The sequence below is a fragment of the Antechinus flavipes genome, chromosome 3 (assembly GCF_016432865.1).
Source record: "Antechinus flavipes isolate AdamAnt ecotype Samford, QLD, Australia chromosome 3, AdamAnt_v2, whole genome shotgun sequence".
Classification (NCBI taxonomy): domain Eukaryota; kingdom Metazoa; phylum Chordata; class Mammalia; order Dasyuromorphia; family Dasyuridae; genus Antechinus; species Antechinus flavipes.
In genome coordinates this window covers 480,433,978-480,452,746 of record NC_067400.1, presented here as the reverse complement: position 1 = coordinate 480,452,746, position 18,769 = coordinate 480,433,978, and the positions used below count along the sequence as shown (strand labels likewise).

General features: G+C 36.3%; 2 long non-coding RNA genes across 2 annotated transcripts in view; one reads left to right on the top strand and one right to left on the bottom strand.

The window, feature by feature from the left end:
* Window positions 1-2,742: 2,742 nt before the first annotated feature.
* LOC127554854 (uncharacterized) lies at window positions 2,743-4,953 on the bottom strand. Its single transcript, XR_007952091.1, has 3 exons — window positions 4,843-4,953; window positions 3,360-3,448; window positions 2,743-2,895 (listed from the first exon to the last, which is right to left on the bottom strand). It is a non-coding gene; the product is annotated as an uncharacterized LOC127554854 (long non-coding RNA).
* Window positions 4,954-11,619: 6,666 nt separating this feature from the next.
* LOC127554842 (uncharacterized) overlaps window positions 11,620-18,769 on the top strand; it is a 116,082-nt gene continuing 108,932 nt past the window's right edge. The window contains exon 1 of the long non-coding RNA XR_007952086.1: window positions 11,620-12,023. This is a non-coding gene — a long non-coding RNA (uncharacterized LOC127554842). The remainder of the gene's footprint in view (window positions 12,024-18,769) is intronic.

Here is an 18,769-nt window from a genome sequence, read left to right as displayed (position 1 = left end):
TAATATAGATAGTGCTTCATTATCCATGCTACCCTTTAGCAAGATATAGTGCCCTTCCTTATCTCTTTTAATTAGATCAATTTTTGCTTTAGCTTGATCTGAGATCAGGATGGCTACCCCTGCTTTTTTGACTTCACCTGAAGCATAGTAGATTTTGCTCCAACCTTTTACCTTTAACCTGCATGTATCTCCCCGCTTCAGGTGTGTTTCCTGTAAACAACATATTGTAGGATTCTGGCTTTTAATCCATTCTGCTAACCGCTTCCTCTTTATGGGGGAGTTTACCCCGTTCACATTTATGGTTAGAATGACCAATTCTGTATTACTTGCCATCTTGTTAACCCCGGTTTATGCTTTTCTCCCTTCTTTCCCCTTTCCCCCCTTTCCAGTATTAAGCTTGTGAGCACCACTTGCTTCTCACAGCCTTCCCTTTTTAGTATCCCTCCCCCCGCCTTAGAGTTCCTCCCCCTATCTTACCCCTTTCCCTCCCAGTTTCCGTATTCCCTTCCTCTTAGCTTATTCCTTCCCTTTTCACTTTTCCCTTCTCACTTTTCAATGAGGTGGGAGAAGTTTCACCATAGATTGAATATGTCTTAAGATTTTTCACTTAAAGCCAATTCTGAAGGCAGTAAGATACCCACTATATTCATCCCCCTCCATTCTTTCTCTCAGATATAATAGGTTTCCTATGCCTCTTCATGAGATGTACTACCCCCACTTTACCCTTTTTCTGGTACAATGTCCTTTCCACATCAGTTTCTAGAACAAGGTATACATGTATTCTTTATACATCTATATTGCCGAAATATAGTTCCCAAGATTAATCTTTACCTTTTTAGATTTCTCTTGAGTTCTATATTTATAGATCAAACATTTTGTTAAGTTATGGCTTTTTCATCAGAAATAGATGAAATTTGCTTACTTCGTTGAATGTCCATCTTCTTCCCTGGAAAAAGATGCTCATTCTCGCTGGGTAAGTTATTTTTGGTTGCATACCAAGTTCCTTAGCCTTTCGGAATATCATATTCCAGGCCCTTCGATCTTTTAATGTGGATGCTGCCAGATCCTGGGTGATCCTTATTGTGGCTCCTTGATACTTGAATTGGGTTTTTCTAGCCGCTTGCAATATTTTTTCCTTCATCTGAGGGTTCTGGCATTTGGCCACTATATTCCTTGGTGTTTTGATTTTAGGATCCCTTTCAGTGGGTGATCGATGAATCCTTTCAATGTTTATTTTTTCCTCTGTTCCTATGACTTCTGGGCAGTTCTCTTTGATAATTTCCTGGAAAATAGTGTCCAGGCTCTTTTTTTCATCATTCTTTTCTGGGAGTCCAATGATTCTCAGATTGTCTCTCCTGGATCTGTTTTCCAGGTCTGTTGTCTTCCCCAGAAGGTATTTCACATTCTTTTCCATTGTTTGATTTTTTTTGGATTTGCTTGACTGATTCTTCTTGTCTCCTCGAGTCATTCAATTCCAATTGTTCAATTCTGATTTTCAGTGAAGTAATTTCTTCACTCACTTTTTAAAAATCTTTTTCTAATTGTCCCATTGAGTTCTTTTGTTCTGTGGAATTTTTTTCCATTCCGCCAATTTTGTTTTTTAGAGAGCTATTTTCTGTTTCCAGTTCACCAATCCTATTTTTCAAGGATTTTACTTCTTTATCCACTCTCTCTTTAACTGACTTCTCCAGGCTCTTTTGCCAAGCCTCACTCTGCTTTTCCCATTTTTCTTCTAGCTCCCTTGTGAGAGCCTTTTAAATTACTTCTATGGTTCATCTGTGCTGAGGAACAGATGATCTCCTCCTTTGCGGATTCACCTGGAGACAGTCTGTTTTTAGTCTCCTCAGGATTTAGAGTCTGCTCTCTATCTGTATAGAAGCTGTCAAGGGTTAAAGTCCTCTTCAGTTTCTTGCTCATTCTGTCTAATAATCAAAGACAAACTAGCAAAGAAAAACAGAAAAAACTGGAGTCTTTCTTTGGGGGAGGGGCTGGATGGTGTTACCGAGCTTCCTCTACAGACTGCGGGGGGCAGCAGTGAGGCAGTAGCCCGACTCTGTTGCGCTTGCGCTCTGAGATCCGAGAGCGTGCTGAGTCACGGGGTGGGGGGAGGGGGGAAAGGGAGGAGGGGTGCGGCCAGGTCCCGAGAGACTCCAGCTGTTTGGGGTTGTATTCTTCAGCCCCGGTGTTTTTAGCTTCTCTGCTGGGCTGCTGACTTGCTGCCAGAGCAAAGTATCCGGTCCTGTAGTGAAGCTCTCCCCGAAGAGACGGCTGTGATCACTCCCCACCCTCTCTCCAGTCTGCTCCCATGCTCTCACTGCCGCTGCCCGCTGCTTGCGCCCGATCTAAAACCATCCCAGCCCTCCAGTAAAGACAGACCTTTCTTGGCGAATCTCAAGGATGGCTTCTCTTGGTAACTATCTGTGGGTTTTTTTTCAGTCAAGTATTAATTCAGAGGCTTGTAATGAAATGGATAGTGAGAGAAAGCGCGGAGCTACACAGCTGTGTACCTCCTCTCCGCCATCTTAACCGGAAGTCCGGATTAGATGACCTTTAAGTTTCCTTCTACCTCTCAGTCTATGATGCTGTGTGATAAAAGGAGGTTATGTTAATCATCTATTATGGTCAGCACCAATGTCTTTTCATCATCATCTCTGGCTTGTCTATGACATCTCTATTGATTCTTCCCCTCAAGTCATAGTCCCAATTTCCATTGATATTTCTTAAGATTTCTTTAAGGCATTCCTCTCCTCAACCTAGTATTCTGGCCACTTTTTCTAACATCTGCTTTTTTCTTTTCTCTCTCCTTTTCTCCCTTCCTTGATTCTTTTGATTAAACTCAAAGGACTGAGTTGTGGGTCCTCCAAATCCAGTCAATTTGGGGCTCGATCTCAGCATCTTATGTGGATGATAGTAGTTTGTGGTTTAAAAAAGGAAGAACAGTTCACATTGTAATAATGACAAGAAAATCAATACTGAAAGCCAAAAGAAATTTGATAAAAATGTTGACCATATGTAACTTCAGAGGACTGATGATTCTCAAGAGAGGTTAGTCTCCTAATTCTAGACATTCTTTGATACTTTCCTTGTCCTTATTTGTTTTCTTCCTTCCGAACTAGTTAAGGTCTACCATTTCTGCACTTACTCTGGCATTTGTCATCCCATGGTGCTTTGTTCAAAGGAGATATACCTACTAGATCTATATATGTTCCTTACAGATTTAAATCTATGGTCCTGTGATATTTATTTTTTGGGAGAGAGGGATAAGGAGGGAAAACTGATAGGATAGGAATAATTGGGGTTCATATAACTCTGTTAGTGGGAAAGAATGGTGGAGGTAAAAAGGTTTGAGGTCTACTTACGGTTTGATTCATCAATGGTTCTATTTAGGAAATTATTTCCCTCTAATTCATGAGAATTGTTTTGTCCTCAGATATCTTCTAGATATCTTCTAGAAGACAAGAAAGTCAGTGAATCTGTATTCAAAAGATATCAAAGCATCTGTTGGGCAAATTAAGGTTCAGAAAAGATAAGAACAAAAAATGTACCTATACTTTTTGGATCACTCAGATATCAATAAACAATCATTTAAAAAGCCTTATGATGTCCCAAACATTGTGATAAATTCTGGAAATTCAAAGAAAAAAGAAAGAAAGAAAGAAAGAAAGAAAGAAAGAAAGAAAGAAAGAAAGAGAGAAAGAAAGAAAGAAAAAGAAAAGAAAATCAGTTCTAAAGGAACATATAACTTATTGAGTGAAAACCATATGATCATAGATTTAGGACTAAAAGTGACTTCTAGTACTCAATTATATTTAAGGCTGTTTAGATCTGAAAGAAATCTTTCCAGAAGAAATCAGTTTCTTCTAGACAAATCTTCTGGAAATCAGACAGATTGGCTATGTCCCATCAATGAACTTTGAGATTTATTGTGAGGTCTATCAAAATGGATTTTGAATGGGTTGGCTGCCTCAGAGACATCCCTATAGTCAGTGATAACCCAGGGCACATCCTGCATGTCCTCTCTTTTCCATATTTTTATTTTACTCAGAGAGAAAGAGGACTTCTTTTCCCATAGTACTACGTGTGTGAAAGCTCCCCTCAAAGCAGACTCAATCATGAAGAGGTGGAGGCAGAAAACTTGTGGGTGAAAATTGCTACATAGGGTAACTTTGATAGATTGAGAAAGCTAACATTTGTGTAGTTTTTTAAAAATAATGTATTAGACATTTTTTTTTTTACAAATAATATCTCTTGATTCTCACATCAGCTGTGCAAAGTATGCATTATTGTTTACCCACTGAGAAAATTGAGGCAAACAGAAGTTAACTCACATGCCCAAAGTCACAAAACCAGTATATGACAAGCTGGATTTGAATACAGGCCTTTCTGTCTACAAACCTAATATTTATCCAGTGCACTACCTTGCAGTGCAGCTCTAGTCACTCCACCAGTCTCATTTCCCAAAATTTAGTGGATAACTCTAAAAGGTTCAAAATAAGCTTCTCTAGCAGTGTCTATCAGAATTCTGTCACCCAAACCCTTCCCAAATTATAGAAGTCACAGCAACAGAATTAATGAGAAGGAAAAGACTGAATTAAATGGGAAAGGGAAGGGGAAGGGAAAGAGGAATATGTGGAGAGGAAGCATATGGTTTCATAAATCCTTGCACAATAAAGAAATAAACAGTAAAAGGATAAGGTAACTATAGTCTCCATAATAGTCTTGGCTGGAAGTGATGGGGTCCATTAGTGAGTCTTTAAAGTCTTTTTTAGGTCCTAGAAGCCTCTTGAGATTCCTGACTTCAGCCCCTTTACTATATCTTTGGAGCACATGTAGAGAACTCACCAACTGTAAGGCAAAGCAGGAAGAGGATGGAAAAGATGAACTTGCTCATCCTGTTATAGGGAATAGAGGAAACAGGGACATTTGAGTAGATGATATGGTTAGAGCAGCAGTTTTAATTCTCTCCTTCCTGGACTCCAGCTTTATGTACTTTAGCTGAGTGTGACAGCCAATTTAGGTTTAGTAATGTATGATCTCCTTGGGCCCCATGGGGACTGGAGCAGGAGATATATGTGATATCAGGGAGTTTTGATCTATGGCCAACAAGTAGTTTGACAGTAGCAGAACAGGCAAAAATGAAAAGGGATCACCTTTACTGGATTCTCAGAGTCCTTGTGCAAGTCAAACCCAGTGATCGTGAATAAATAAGGAGGTGGGAGCAATCTATCTAAAGAGGGGAGCTAAATAGATATAAACATTTCACATCATCACTTCTGTCTCTGACCAGGTCCCTAGTGAGAGTTACTGCCATGGCCAAAGCAGTTGGTCTTGGAGCTCCAGCCGAGTGTGAGAAGATTCCTTTGCCCACTGGGCTCTCCACAACCTTGATGTTCTGGGTGCTGGTGTTGGAGCCAGATGATCTGGCCCACAAACCTGGAAACCTCAAATCTTCTGTGTTCCATGATGTTGCGGGAAGCCTCTGGGGACTGCACCTGGCTCCTGCTTAGGGATTGGGGTTAGGGTCACATGCTGAGGGCTGTCCAAAGTGGTGTGGAAGGGTGTTTTCAGGCACTCAGTTTGCCGGGATGTGCCCAGACAGCTTCCCTCAGGCAGCTCTTTTCAGGATGGAAGAAGGTAGAAGTTAAAGAGGAAGCAGATTTCAGTTCATAGTAAAAAAAAAAAAAAACAGTCTAACTACTGAAACTGTCTAGAGAAAAGATTGGGCTGATTGACAAAGCTGGATGTTCCCTGTCACTAAAATTCTTTAAGTGAAAGCAGTCGATTACTCATCAAGGGTTCATCCTTTGCATTGGCATTTGGATAGATGATTTCTGAGTTCTTTTCTTATATTGGAATTGATGGTTTGTGATTCCATGAATCAAGATCAGTGTCAAATGGTTGGTGGATATAATCGTGTAACAGACATGGAGGTAAATCTCTTTCCCAGTATTGCCTCCCTAGTAGCCTGTAATTACAGAATGGATGTTGCCTCAGACAAACTGAGACCTGGCAAAGAGACCTTAGCTCAAAGGCCAAGGTCCCCCACTGCATCTGGGACCATCATCAGCTGTCCTGACTTATATCTTGCCACTGGCCTTCAAAGACCCTGAAGGAGAAAGTAGGACTGATGATTTTCTATAACTCTGTCTGAATCAAATCCAATTCACTTACAAATCAAGACATCATCCTTCGATGTCATGGATCCTCTTCAAGAACAAGGAACTACCACAGCAGTTACAAGGGATCCCTAAGGCATTATAATAACAGCAATAATATCATTGTTGTCTTTTCTATTTGAAGAGAACCCAAATGCTACCACAATGATGGGGTTGATGTATAGTGTGTCTGTGGTAGACACTAAGAAGACTCTACCACAGGTTGGGCACAAATAGTCTTTATGAACATTTGGAATGTCTCAAGATTTGTGCTTCTCACATTTCTTTTGAGCTACTGCAATTCTGTTTTTCTTATGAAGTACTGTGTCTTTTTTGATATAGGTATATCTTGCTGAATGATTCTCTCCCATGTATCACAATCACTATCAAAGCTCTTTAGAGAGACTGTGAAAGTGTCCTTGTATTGCTTCTTCTGACCACTGTATGAATGCTTGCCTTGTGTGAGTTCCTTATAAAATAATCTTTTAGGCTGTAATGCCAGAAAAACTAAGGAAAGACAGAAATGAGCGGTTTTTAAACATTTTAATAATGGAGAGCTTTGACTAGTTGGTTGGATGGGGCTCTTGTCTCAAAGCACCCAGCCTCTAACAATTAATTCCAGAGACTTTTTTACAGGGTTCCAACTATCAGGAAAACAAAGGCAAGAGGAGAGAAACATATAGTAAGTCATAATTTCAGGAAGGATCATAAATTTTGATAAGTTGGGAGTGAAGGAGGTGGTCAAGCAGGAGACAAAAAGTCTGGGCCAGAAAAGATAGAGGGTGCCATCTAGGTATTTGAGATAAGCCATCTGGAGTTTTATGACTCTTTGGAATACCCCAGTGGCCAGAGCTCTGCAGCCCTAATTATCTTAGTCCTAATGGCCAAGAAAGGGGGAGGGGAGGCATAGCATATTAACTCAGGGGAACTGAAATATTATAATTCAGGGAAACTAATGCAGGGAAACTGAGATATTACAATTCAGGGAAATTGAGGTATTACAATTCAGGAAAATTGAGGTATTACAATTCAGGGAAACTGAGGCAGGGAAACTGAGATATTTCAAGATAAAGATATATACACACACACACACAAAGGTATATATCTCAAAGGTATCATCATTTCATATCTCTCAATTTAACTGGCCTATCAGAGTTGTGCTGAATGCAGTAGAGTTTGAATGCTTGCCAGTCCAGCTTGAGAAAGAATCTTAGTATCTGGTATTTTATCTTTCCAGGTGATCTTCAGAATTTTCCTAAGATAATTCAAATGGAAGTGGTTCAATTTTCTGGTATGGCATTGTCTAGTTTTTATAATCAAACAACTTTGAGGTCAGCATAATGATTCTGTACACCAACAGTTTGATCGGCTGCCCAATATCTTTTCTTTCCCACATTTTTCTTTGAAGCTTCCCAAACACAGTTTGACAATGCATACATAAACCTCATCATCTATGTGTGTATCCCTGGGAAGTATACTGCCAAAGTAAGTAAACTTATGCACAGTGTTTTTCATTTGCTTTAACTGATGATTCACATATGGATGATGTGGTGCTGGCTGGTAGAACTGGCTTGATGCTAATCAGCAAGCCAAAATTAATACAAGTATTAGGGAATCCATGCATTGTTGCATGTCAGCCTCAGAAGCTGATGCACAATCATTTACAGACAGAAAGTTACACAAAAATTCTCCTTCCACTTTAGTATTGTTTTGTAACCTTTTCAAATTGAATAATTTATCATCAGTATGGTATCTGACTTTGATACTGTTTTTCATCTTTATTAAAGGTATCTGACAACATTGTGGAAAACATCAAGTTAAAAAGCATGGAAACTAGCACATAGCCCTTCTTTGCTATATTGATAACTGGAAAATGTGAAAGCATTGTCCATTATCCAGAATCTGAGCAAACATACCATGATGAAACATATGCAGTTTTGATGACCTTCTCAGAGCAATCAAATTTTGCTAAGACCTTTCACAAGCTCTCATGACTGATACTATCAAAAGCCTTGATCATATCAATGAACATTGTGTACCAAACGCTGTTCTGTTCCTGGCATTTCTCTTGGAGTTGGTAAGGAGCAAATACCATATTAACCATTCCTTGGTCCTTTCTGGAGTCATACTGGCTCTCAGGCAGATGACTATCCTCCAGATGAAGGATCAGTTGATTAAGGAGGACTCTGGCAAGAACCCTGGTAGCAATGATTAAGAGATTACTCCCAGTGACAATTATTTCCCTTTCATTTATAGAGGTGGACAGTGGAGGTAATCTTCACCTCCTGAGGGATAACTTCCTCATAACTGCCACATAATCCAGAAGATTTTACTCAGCTTTTGAATGAGCAATGAGTCCTCTGCCTTGTAGGTCTCTGCTGGAATGGAATCAACACTAGACCCTTTGCCACATGAAAAGAACATTCAAAAGCTCTTTAGTTGGAATTTCAGACTAGAGAGATATTAACTTCAATCTGAGGTAAAAAATGGCCCATGGTTTCAGCTTTGGTTGATGATGGTCTGTTGAGAACACTATGGAAGTATTAACTCATCTTTCCAGGATCATATCCTTATTACTTATCACTGTGGCCCCATTAGCAATGAGTTTCCAGTTTCTTGCCACTACGAAAAGGGCTGCCACAAACATTTTTGCACATTTGGAATATAAGCCCAGTAGAAACACTGCTGGATCAAAGGGTATGCACAGTTTGATAACTTTTTGAGCATTGAACTTTACTTTTGATGAAGTTAAGTGCTACCTTCTTTGAGATGGATGAACAATTCTTCTGGTAAATTCAATGGAGGTTACATTTGTCATTTAGAAATTTCTGAAATTTCCCCATAATTTTCATCAGGGTAATCCTGATATTTGTGAGTATTCTGGCCTGGATAAGTAAATGTGGAACTGTACACCAAATCTCTGAAAGCTGCCCACTTTGTTTCTGCTTCACTGTTGGCAACTGGGTGTTGGCTCAACTTTCCCTTCAAGTCAGCAACAAACTGTTCACTCAGAAAGAAGTATTCTAAACTGCTGGTATTGAGTCTTCTAATAGTCATCATGTCTTGGGACTTAAGCCTATGCTTAACTTGTCCAAGTTTATTTAATCTAGTTCAGCTAACAGTCTATTAAATGCCAAAGTTTGCTACAATGGTGCATCTATGCCATTTTTATATGTTTAGGTAAATGGAAAATAATGTTTGTGATGAGAAAATCATGAGATGTACAAGACATCAATAGAAACTGACTGTTGTATTTCTCACTTCCAAGGACTCCCTCCTTTGTCTGATAGTCTGTGCTTATTCTGGTGTTAAAGTTACCCAGAATTACAAGCTTTTCTTCTTTTGGAACCTTTATGATGAGACTCTTCAGGTATTCACAACATTTTTTAAAACTTCTTTAGGGTTTGTCATGGTGGAAACATATGCATGATACTTTAAAATAATAGCTTTTTATTTTCAATATATATATATATATACACACACATATAGATAGATAGATAGATAGATAGATAGTTTTCAACATTCACCTTTGCAAAACCTTGCATTCCAGATTTTTTTCTTTGTCTTTCCTTTCACTCTCTCCCCTAGACAACAAGTAATCCAATCCAATATATGTTAAACATGTACAATTCTTCTGTACATATTTTCACATTTATTGTGCTGCATAAGAAAAATCAGACCAAAATGGGAAAAAATGGCAAGATACTTTCTACAAGTGGCAATTTCCTTGTCAAAGTGAAAATCCTTGTATTCTGTAAAAAAATTCTTTGTTATATGAAATTACTCCTTGGGAGGGGGAAAAAGAGAGAAATAGAAGGAAATTTAGGTAATGTAAATATATGACATTTCTCTTTATACATATATATGTATATATATATATATATATATATGTATGTATATCTATTTACTGTTTATCAATAGTTTCCATTTCTCTGTCAGTTTCTGTTTTGCCTTCTGTATCTCTTTTTCTAAAATGGAGGATCTGGAATTTGAACCTAGGAAACTCATAGGAAAATTATGACTTGCCCAAGGTCACACATAGCTAACTAGTAACTAAGCTGCATGGTCCCAGTTTAGGTCCCTAGACATGTAACTGTGTCCTGAAAACATTGGGGCCAATTCTTTCCCAGGTGTTCAGCCAGAGGACTGGAGGCAGGGGTGGGAGAAGGAATTGCTGATCTCCCCATATTATTATTGGCAGCTTCTCTGTATTTAGGATTATAAAACCAAAAAACCAAAAAACCAAACATTTTATTTTCAGTGAAAGTTCTAGTTCTCTTCTGACTCTTTCCTCTGCCTTGATCTTAAGGAATAGACAAAATTTTTTTAGGCTTTTTTTTAAGCTTCTAGGGAAACTGTAGGAATTGTGAACCTAGACCACTGGGATTCTTTAGGAAGGGGGAGCCTGAAGAGATGGTCCAGTGTCCTCGAAAGAGAACTCCCCATTGCTTAATTGCTTCTACTGGCTTTTTTTCTGGAGTGTTCTAGTTTGGGCAAAGAAGATGGTTAATTTGTAGGTGTCAATTGTGTGTATGTGAGTGTGAGCATGAGAACTATTCTTTGTGAAAGAAGAGTGAGGGGTTCAGGGGTTCAAATCAAATCAGTTGATTACAGAATAATGAAAAAGTCTTATTTGCATCTTCTGGCAATAGTTCCCAACAACCATGGAAACAAACTGTTTTCCAAGATTCTTGTTGGAAATACAGTTTAAATCTTTGTTTGTAGTGGAGAAGAAGCATCTACTTAAGATTTAACTTTTATCAGAAGGATCTGTGGGAGGGGCCAAGAAGGATTCCTGGGCCTCATTCTACTTTCAACATAAAAATAGCAGCTGGATTGAGCTAGGGAATAAGATAGTATAGATGGGAAGTTTTAGAAGATAGATGTGATGAAGGTAATAAAAGGAACTATGGCTATCATCTACTCCATTTATCTTCTTTGAACCTCAGTTTCTTTATCTATAATATGGAAAAATAATATTCTACCTGTTTTACAATCTTGTGAAGAAAGTAAAATCAACAGACTCGCTTGGGTGAGGCACTGGGGAGCACTGGAAGGCAAAAACAGTTTTTGCTTTCAAGGAGCATTTAGTCTTAAGATGGGAGGGGACAGCATTTAAACAACCATGTACAAGCAAGATGTATGTAAAATAAATTAGAATTAATTTCAGAGGGAAGGCACTAGCATCAAGGAGAATAGGAAAATGTTTTGTTTTTGTTTTTCAAAATATGGTAGTTTATATAGGATTTGAAGGAAGCCAAGGAATCCACAAAATGAAGATGAGAATGGAAAGCATTTGAGCCATGAAGGACAGATAGTAAAAATGCACAATTAGGAGAGAGAGAGAGAGAGAAAGAGAGAGAGAGAGAGAGTAAACCAAGCAGGATTTTATATTTAATCTTGGAGATAATAAGGTACCAATTAATTAGCTAATAAACTAACTCTTATCAAATGGGGAGGGGAGGGGTAATATGTGTGCTTTAAAAAGATCACTTTGATAACTGAGCAAAAGATGGAGCTGGTAAAAAAAACTTCTAATTGGATGACAGAACAGAGTTTTTGTGGTGGTCCAGGTATGAGGTGATAAGGGTGGTATCAGGGTAATGGTCAAAGTAGAAAAGACATTAGAGGTTGCATGGGACAGGGCTTGGCAACTGATTGATTGTGGATGGGCAGGTGAGAAAGAATGAGGAATTGAAAGTCTTTGCAGACCTCAAATCTAAATGTATCTGTGGTTTCTGAAGTATCATTTCATCTTTACGAGGACACAAGGGACCCAAAAGTTCCACAGAATGAAACAATTTGTGAGACAGGGAAATTACTGTCCTGAATGTGATCTAAGAAAGGAATACATGAGATAGAATCAAGGTACTTGATATTTTTATGTTAGTTTCTTAAATGATCTTCCTATTTCATCTCTTTCCCCTATTTTTACTGCTTTTAAGTATTATCAGCATTCTTGGGACTTGCTAATTGCCATGTAGGTACATGTGTTTGGAGAACTGCCCCAACCGCATTGAAGAGCTGGGTAGACACTTAGAAATAAATTTGAGATGACTAGAAGCAGATCGTGACTCTATGGACACTTTCCTTTTTTCCTTCTATTTTCGTTATGTTTGATAATAAACCTGTCAAAGAATGTTGACTGTTTTCTCTGAATATAGGATATAGTGACCAGCCTAAATATAGGGTGAGATTTCTAGAGTAACAGTTCTCAAAGTGTTGTCTAAGGTGCCATGGAGGTCCCTGAATCCATTTCAGAAGATCTTCTAGATCAGCATTATTCAAATAATAATAATACTAAGATGTTATTTATGTAGTAGAGTACCTCTCTCTCATTAGACTACTTCTCAGACATCTGCAACTCAGCCTTAATTTTCTATCCCCTTTCTTCAGTAGTTGGTACTACCCTTTAGTAGTTTCTCTTCTTATATTTCTACTTATATACCATTAATCAATCAATTAACAAGCATTTGCATCAACAAGCTTCCAATCACCTGTGGAGAGGCAAAGAAAAAGAAAAAATGGTCAATGACAATGAGAAGCTTGCATTCTAATAGATGAGGCAACATATTTAAATCAGAACAAATATAAAAGTAGATGGAAGGTTATCTTTAAAATAAATAAGTATATCTACATATATATATATATTTAATTTATTTCATTATTTCCCAATTACAAATAATTTTTTATATTCCTTTAAAAATTTTTTTGAGCTCTAAATTTTTCTTTCTCTTTCTCATTTCTCCCCCACCCCTTGTGAAGGCAATCAATATGATAGATTATATATGTGAAGCCAAATGAAATATATTTCCATATTAGCCTTGTTATAAAAGAGAATATACACATATACATGTGCATGTGTGCACGTGTGTGTGACACACACACACAAACAAGAAAAGGAAGCCAAAAAAAGGAAATTTAAAAAATATATGCTTTAGTCTGCTCTCAGAGTTCATCAATTCTTTCTCTGAAAATAGATATAACTTTTCATCATGGGTCATTTGGAATTGTCTTGTATCATTGTAGTAATAAGAGTTAATCATTATTATAATATTGCTGCTATTGTGTACAATGTTTTGGTTCTTTTCATTTCTTTTTGCAACAGTTCATATAAATTTTGATGGAAGCTAGTCTTAAAAAGAGATGGTAATAACAGCTGGGGGAGTGGGAAAGGCTTGTTAAGAAAGCCTTTATTATTATATTAATTATTAATTAATCAATTAATATATAATAATATGACTAATATATTAAAGGAAGTCAGGGATTCTAATTCAGGAATTCAGGGGATAGTTACACAGGAAAAGATAATATAAATTCAGAAATAACATACAAGATCAGAGAGGCAGTAAGGTGCAGTGGATAAAGAATTGGTCTCAGGGTCAAGAAGATCTGGGTTCAAATTTTGTTTTGGACATACTGGTTGTGTGACCTGGGCAAATAACCACTAGGTCACCAGACTATTCCTTAATACTAAAAGTTGCAGAGAAGGAGCTAATTTTCATTTGTAGAAGTTCTTCTTTGAGAGCTTTCATTGCAGATGAAATAATAGATTTGGTCCAAAAAACCAAAATTCAAGATAAAGATAACTAGAAGTTTTGATGAAAAAAGTTATTTGTAGTAGTTTCCAAGTATACTATCTTATTTAATTACAGTGACCAGACTGATTCTTTTTGTCCCTAGTCTTCCCTGCCTTCAGCATTATCCTAAATGAAAATCTTCTTTCTATCAAGCTTCAGCTTGTGCATGATAACATTTATTGGATTGAACAAAGAATAGAAAGAATACTCTCTAAATGAGTTATATTAAAAGAATCAATATGGATTCAGGATATCTATTTTGTCATACCTCTGGTGAAGGGGATCAGATGATTTACTGACCTGTTGGCCAGAAGAATATTACTTTGATACTCAATTTACCTTTTTAAAAATTTAAAACTAAAAACTAAATAACATTTTTTTCTTATTTAAATACAAAGTAAGAAAATAATCAAATAGAAAAAGAAAGACAGAAAAATAAAACAATCCCAAACAACCACAAACCCAAACATTGTCATTTGCCCAGCAGAACATCAGAATAACAATATATTTCCATTTCAAAAAAGCCTATAGAATAGAAGACATTGTTTTCATAACTGTCCATTTTTTATTTGCTTCCTTGTAGGTTTTCTTTTCTTCTTTTCAGTGTACTTTTTATTTTATTCTTTCCTCCTCCACACTTTCCCCAAACAGGCTATTTAAATGTGGATACACACACATGCGCACATGCATAAACATATGCATACACACACACACACATATATACATATATAATCTTACATATACAAACACACATATCAATTATCTTTAAATTGGACTACCTTGATATCAAACAGTCTTGTTAGTCTAAAGAGTCTGCTGGATAGACAAATAGACTTTCTCTTACAATGAAGTGACAGCCCAGACTTATTTTTATTTCTTATAAGTTAGGGAGGCATTGGAAATGGATTAATTCAATAAACATTTATTTAAGGACAAGGAGGCAAGATAGTGGAGAAAAATCAGGGACCTCCTCAAACTCTCCCCCAAACCCCTCTGAACACCTTTAAATAATGTCCCAAAACAAATTCTGGAGCCCAAGAATTCACAAAAGGATGGAAAAATCAACTTTCATCCCAAGACAACTTAGAAGGATGGTAAAAAAAAAAAAACTGTCATACTGGGATGAGAGTGAATCTCAGTCCAGTGTAGGTTTCACTAAAGCAGAGCCCCACTTTAACAAAAGTCAAGAAATAGACTGGAGAAATGAACAAACCACAGAAAAAAATCCTGACTATAGAAAATTACTATAGTGACAAAGAAGGCCAGAACACATTTAGAAGGAGACACTAAAGCCAAAACTCCTTTTCGAAAACCTCAAAAAAAAAAAAAAAAAAAGGAATTAGTCTCAGGCCATGGGAGACATCTTTTTGAGCTTAAAAATGAAATGAGAGGTAGAGGGAAAATTGAGAAATGAAAGTAATGTAAGAAAATCATGAAAAAAGAAAATCATGACAGCTTGGTCAAGAAGGCATAAAATATACTAAAGAAAAAACCACCTTTAAAATGATAGGACAAATTGTAAGAGAAGTACAAAAAATTCAATGAGGAGAAGAATATTTTTAAAAAAGAATTATCCAAATAAAACAGATACATAAACATTGACTGAAAAGCACTCCTTAAAAAGCAGAATTAGCCAAGTGGAAAGAGGCAAAAAAATTCACTGAAGAAAAAAGCTCCTTAAATAAAGAAATGGCAAAATGGAAAAGGAATTCACTGAAGAAAATGATTCCTTAAAAATTAAGACTGAGCAAGTAGAAGCTAATGACTTTATGAGGCACTGAGAAAAAATAAAACAAAACCAAAAGAGTGAAAAAATAGAAGACAATGTGAGATATCTCATTAGGAAAACAATTGACATGGAAAATAGATCCAGAAGAGATAATTTCAAAATTATTGGGTTACCTGAAAGTCATGATAAAAAAGTCATGACGTGGTATTAGAAAAGTTTGGGAGACATAGTTTTTATATAATTTAATCATTTTATTAATATCTCATTTATTAATAAAAGGATGATTATTTGGTCTCTCTCAGACAAAAGTCACAGCAATCAAGTTCACAATTTTTATGCCCCTTGAAGTGTAAGTATTCCCAGGAGACAACTCTAATTTAACAATTAATGAGAGGTCTGAGAGTGATATCATCTCACTCTTCTATAGAGAGATGATTTCTATACCCAGACCATCCCAGCCTTGGGAAATTTAGGCAAGGGTCTGTATTTGAATGGAAGTTACCTTAGACTAGAGATTCCTTGTAAGATTGATCTTTCCAAATTATTAATTATTAGTAATCATTTCTCTCTCAAGAAATTAGCAAGTAAAACTGACCTGATATTTTAGAACCAGAAGATAAAATAGAAATTGGAAGAATCCATTAATCATTTCTTAAAAGAAATTGCAAAAATGAAAACTCCCAGAAATGTTATAATCAAATTCAAAGCTCCCAAATCAAGGAGAAATATTTTGAGGATAATACAAGATTTAGCAGTTTCTACATTAAAGAATTAGAGACTAGAAATAGAGATTAATATTCTGAAAGGCAAATGAATTAAGATTACAGCCAATAATCATCTACCTAGCAAAACTGAATATAATCTTTCAGAGGAAAATGGATATTTGATGAAATAGAGGACTTTCCAGCATTCTATTCTATTCTAACAGATCAAAGTTGAGTAGAATATTTGACTTTCAAATGTAAAATTCAAGAGAAACATTAAAAAGGTAACTAGAAAAGGGAAATCAAAAGAGACTTAATGAGACTAAACTATTTGCATTTCAACATGGGAAGATGATATTTGCCATTCATAAGAACATTATCCTTATTAGGACAGTTAAAAGGAATATATAGTTATTCCTTTTATACTCAGGGGATTAGAGATATGCCATTTCTGTGATCTGGAAAATCCACATAAAATTTTTTGATCCTTCCTTCATACAAGAAAAGAAATTTGAATTTTTTTTCTTTTGTGGAGTGTTTACGAAGCTTATTGTAAAATTTGGGTTAAGTATTTGGTCATAGACTCTGTGTTATCATGTGTCTTCTGTAGCTTCCACAAAACTTCCCCACCAAATTCTCATTTAATTTCTTTTCTTTTTTTTCTTTTTTTTTCTTTTTTTTTGTGCAAGGCAATTGGGGTTAAGTAACAGGATCACACAACTAGTAGTGTTAAATATGTGAGGCCAGATTTGAATTCAGGTTCTCCTGACTTCAGGGCTGTTGTTCTATCTATTGTACCACCTAGCTGCTCTCCATTTAATTTCTTATGCCAAGCCGTGATATACTGAAAACGAGATGGGGCAAATTGCAATGAAATAGGGATAACTGTAATATGGGATGATATCTAGAAAAATTAAGGAATGAGAAAGAGAGATATACTGGTACCAAGGGAAGGGGAGAGATAGAGTAAATTATCTTATGTAAAAAAGGTAAGAAATCTTTTATGGTGGAGAGGAAGATGGGGAGAGGAAATGCTCAAACCTTAGTCTCATAAGGTCTCATTTCTCAAGTGCAGAACTGACTGAATCAAAGGATAAAAATAAGAATCATTCCTCAGTTGAGAAATGATCAAAAGATATGAACAGTCAGTTTCAGATGAAGTAATCAACATTATCTAAGTCATATGAAAAAATGCTCTAAATCACTATTGGAGAAATGAAAGTTGAAATAATTCTTTTACATTGCCTAAAAGCCAAAAAAGAAAAATGACAAATGTTGGAGGGGATGTGGAAAATTGAGACACTAATATATTGTTGATGGAGTTGTGACCTGATTCAGCCATTGTGTAAAGCAATTTGGAAATATGCCCCAAATAAAACTATGCATGTCCTTTGACCCAAGCAATAACTCTAATTAGTCTATATTGGTCTATATTCCAAAGAGATCATAAAAGGGAGAAAGGAGTTACATGTACAAAAACATTTAGAGCAGCTCTTTTTGTAATGTCAAAGAATTGAAAATTGAGATTTTCATTAACTTGGGGAATCTGATTTATGATAAAAAATGTTATCTATCCCAAGAGAAAAAACTGATGGAATCTGAATACATATTGAAGCATTTTAATTTTCTCTATTCTCTTTGGGTTTGTTTGTTTATGATTTCTTTTACAATATGACTAATATAGAAAAATGTTTTGCAAGACTACAGATCAATAACCTATCAAATTGTTTGCTTTCCAGATACACCCAAAGAAAGAACACTGGGAAATGAATATAAACTGCTTGCATTTTTGCTTTTCTTCCCGGGTTATTTATAGCTTCTGAATCCAATTCTCCCTGTGCAACAAGAGAACTGTTCGGTTCTGCACACATATATTGTATCTAGGATATACTGTAACCTATTCAACATGTAAAGGACTGCTTGCCATCTGGGAGAGGGGGTGGAGGGAGGGAGGGGAAAAATCGGAACAGAAGTGAGTGCAAGGGATAATACTATAAAAAATTACCCTGGCATGTCTCTGTCAATAAAAAGTTATTTAAAAAAAGTTTGCTTTCTCAATGAGGAAGTTAGGGAGGAAAAGAATTTGGAACTCCAAAATTTTAAAAATATCTTAAAATTATTTTTGCATGTAATTGGGGAAAAAGAAAATGTGAAACAAGAAAAGATAAACATTTATTAAGTACCTATTATATGCCAGATAGTGTGCTAAGCATTTGAAGATACAAATAAGTTCTTTATCCTCAAGGAACTTGCAATATAAGGGAGATATAATCCTCTAAAAAAATTGAAAGGGAGGTGAAATCCAAGGGATATCTGCATGATGTTCTGTGGAATCAAAACTGCACAGCAGAATTTTTGATGATGAAAAGTTACCTGGAAAGTTCAGATCCCTGCACAGAATAAAAGGTTTTGGGAGGAGTTCAATGTTTCTTCTCCAGTCTTCTAATCAGAGGGAAAAGACAAATGAAGGAGTTGAGAAAACATTAAGTATTTTTAAAAACCCATGATTTAATCAGCATGGCTTTGAGATTTCAAATGATAAGTTTATCTTGGGACAGGCGTGATATTATGATGTTCCCTAGAGCTGAAATCAAGTGACTT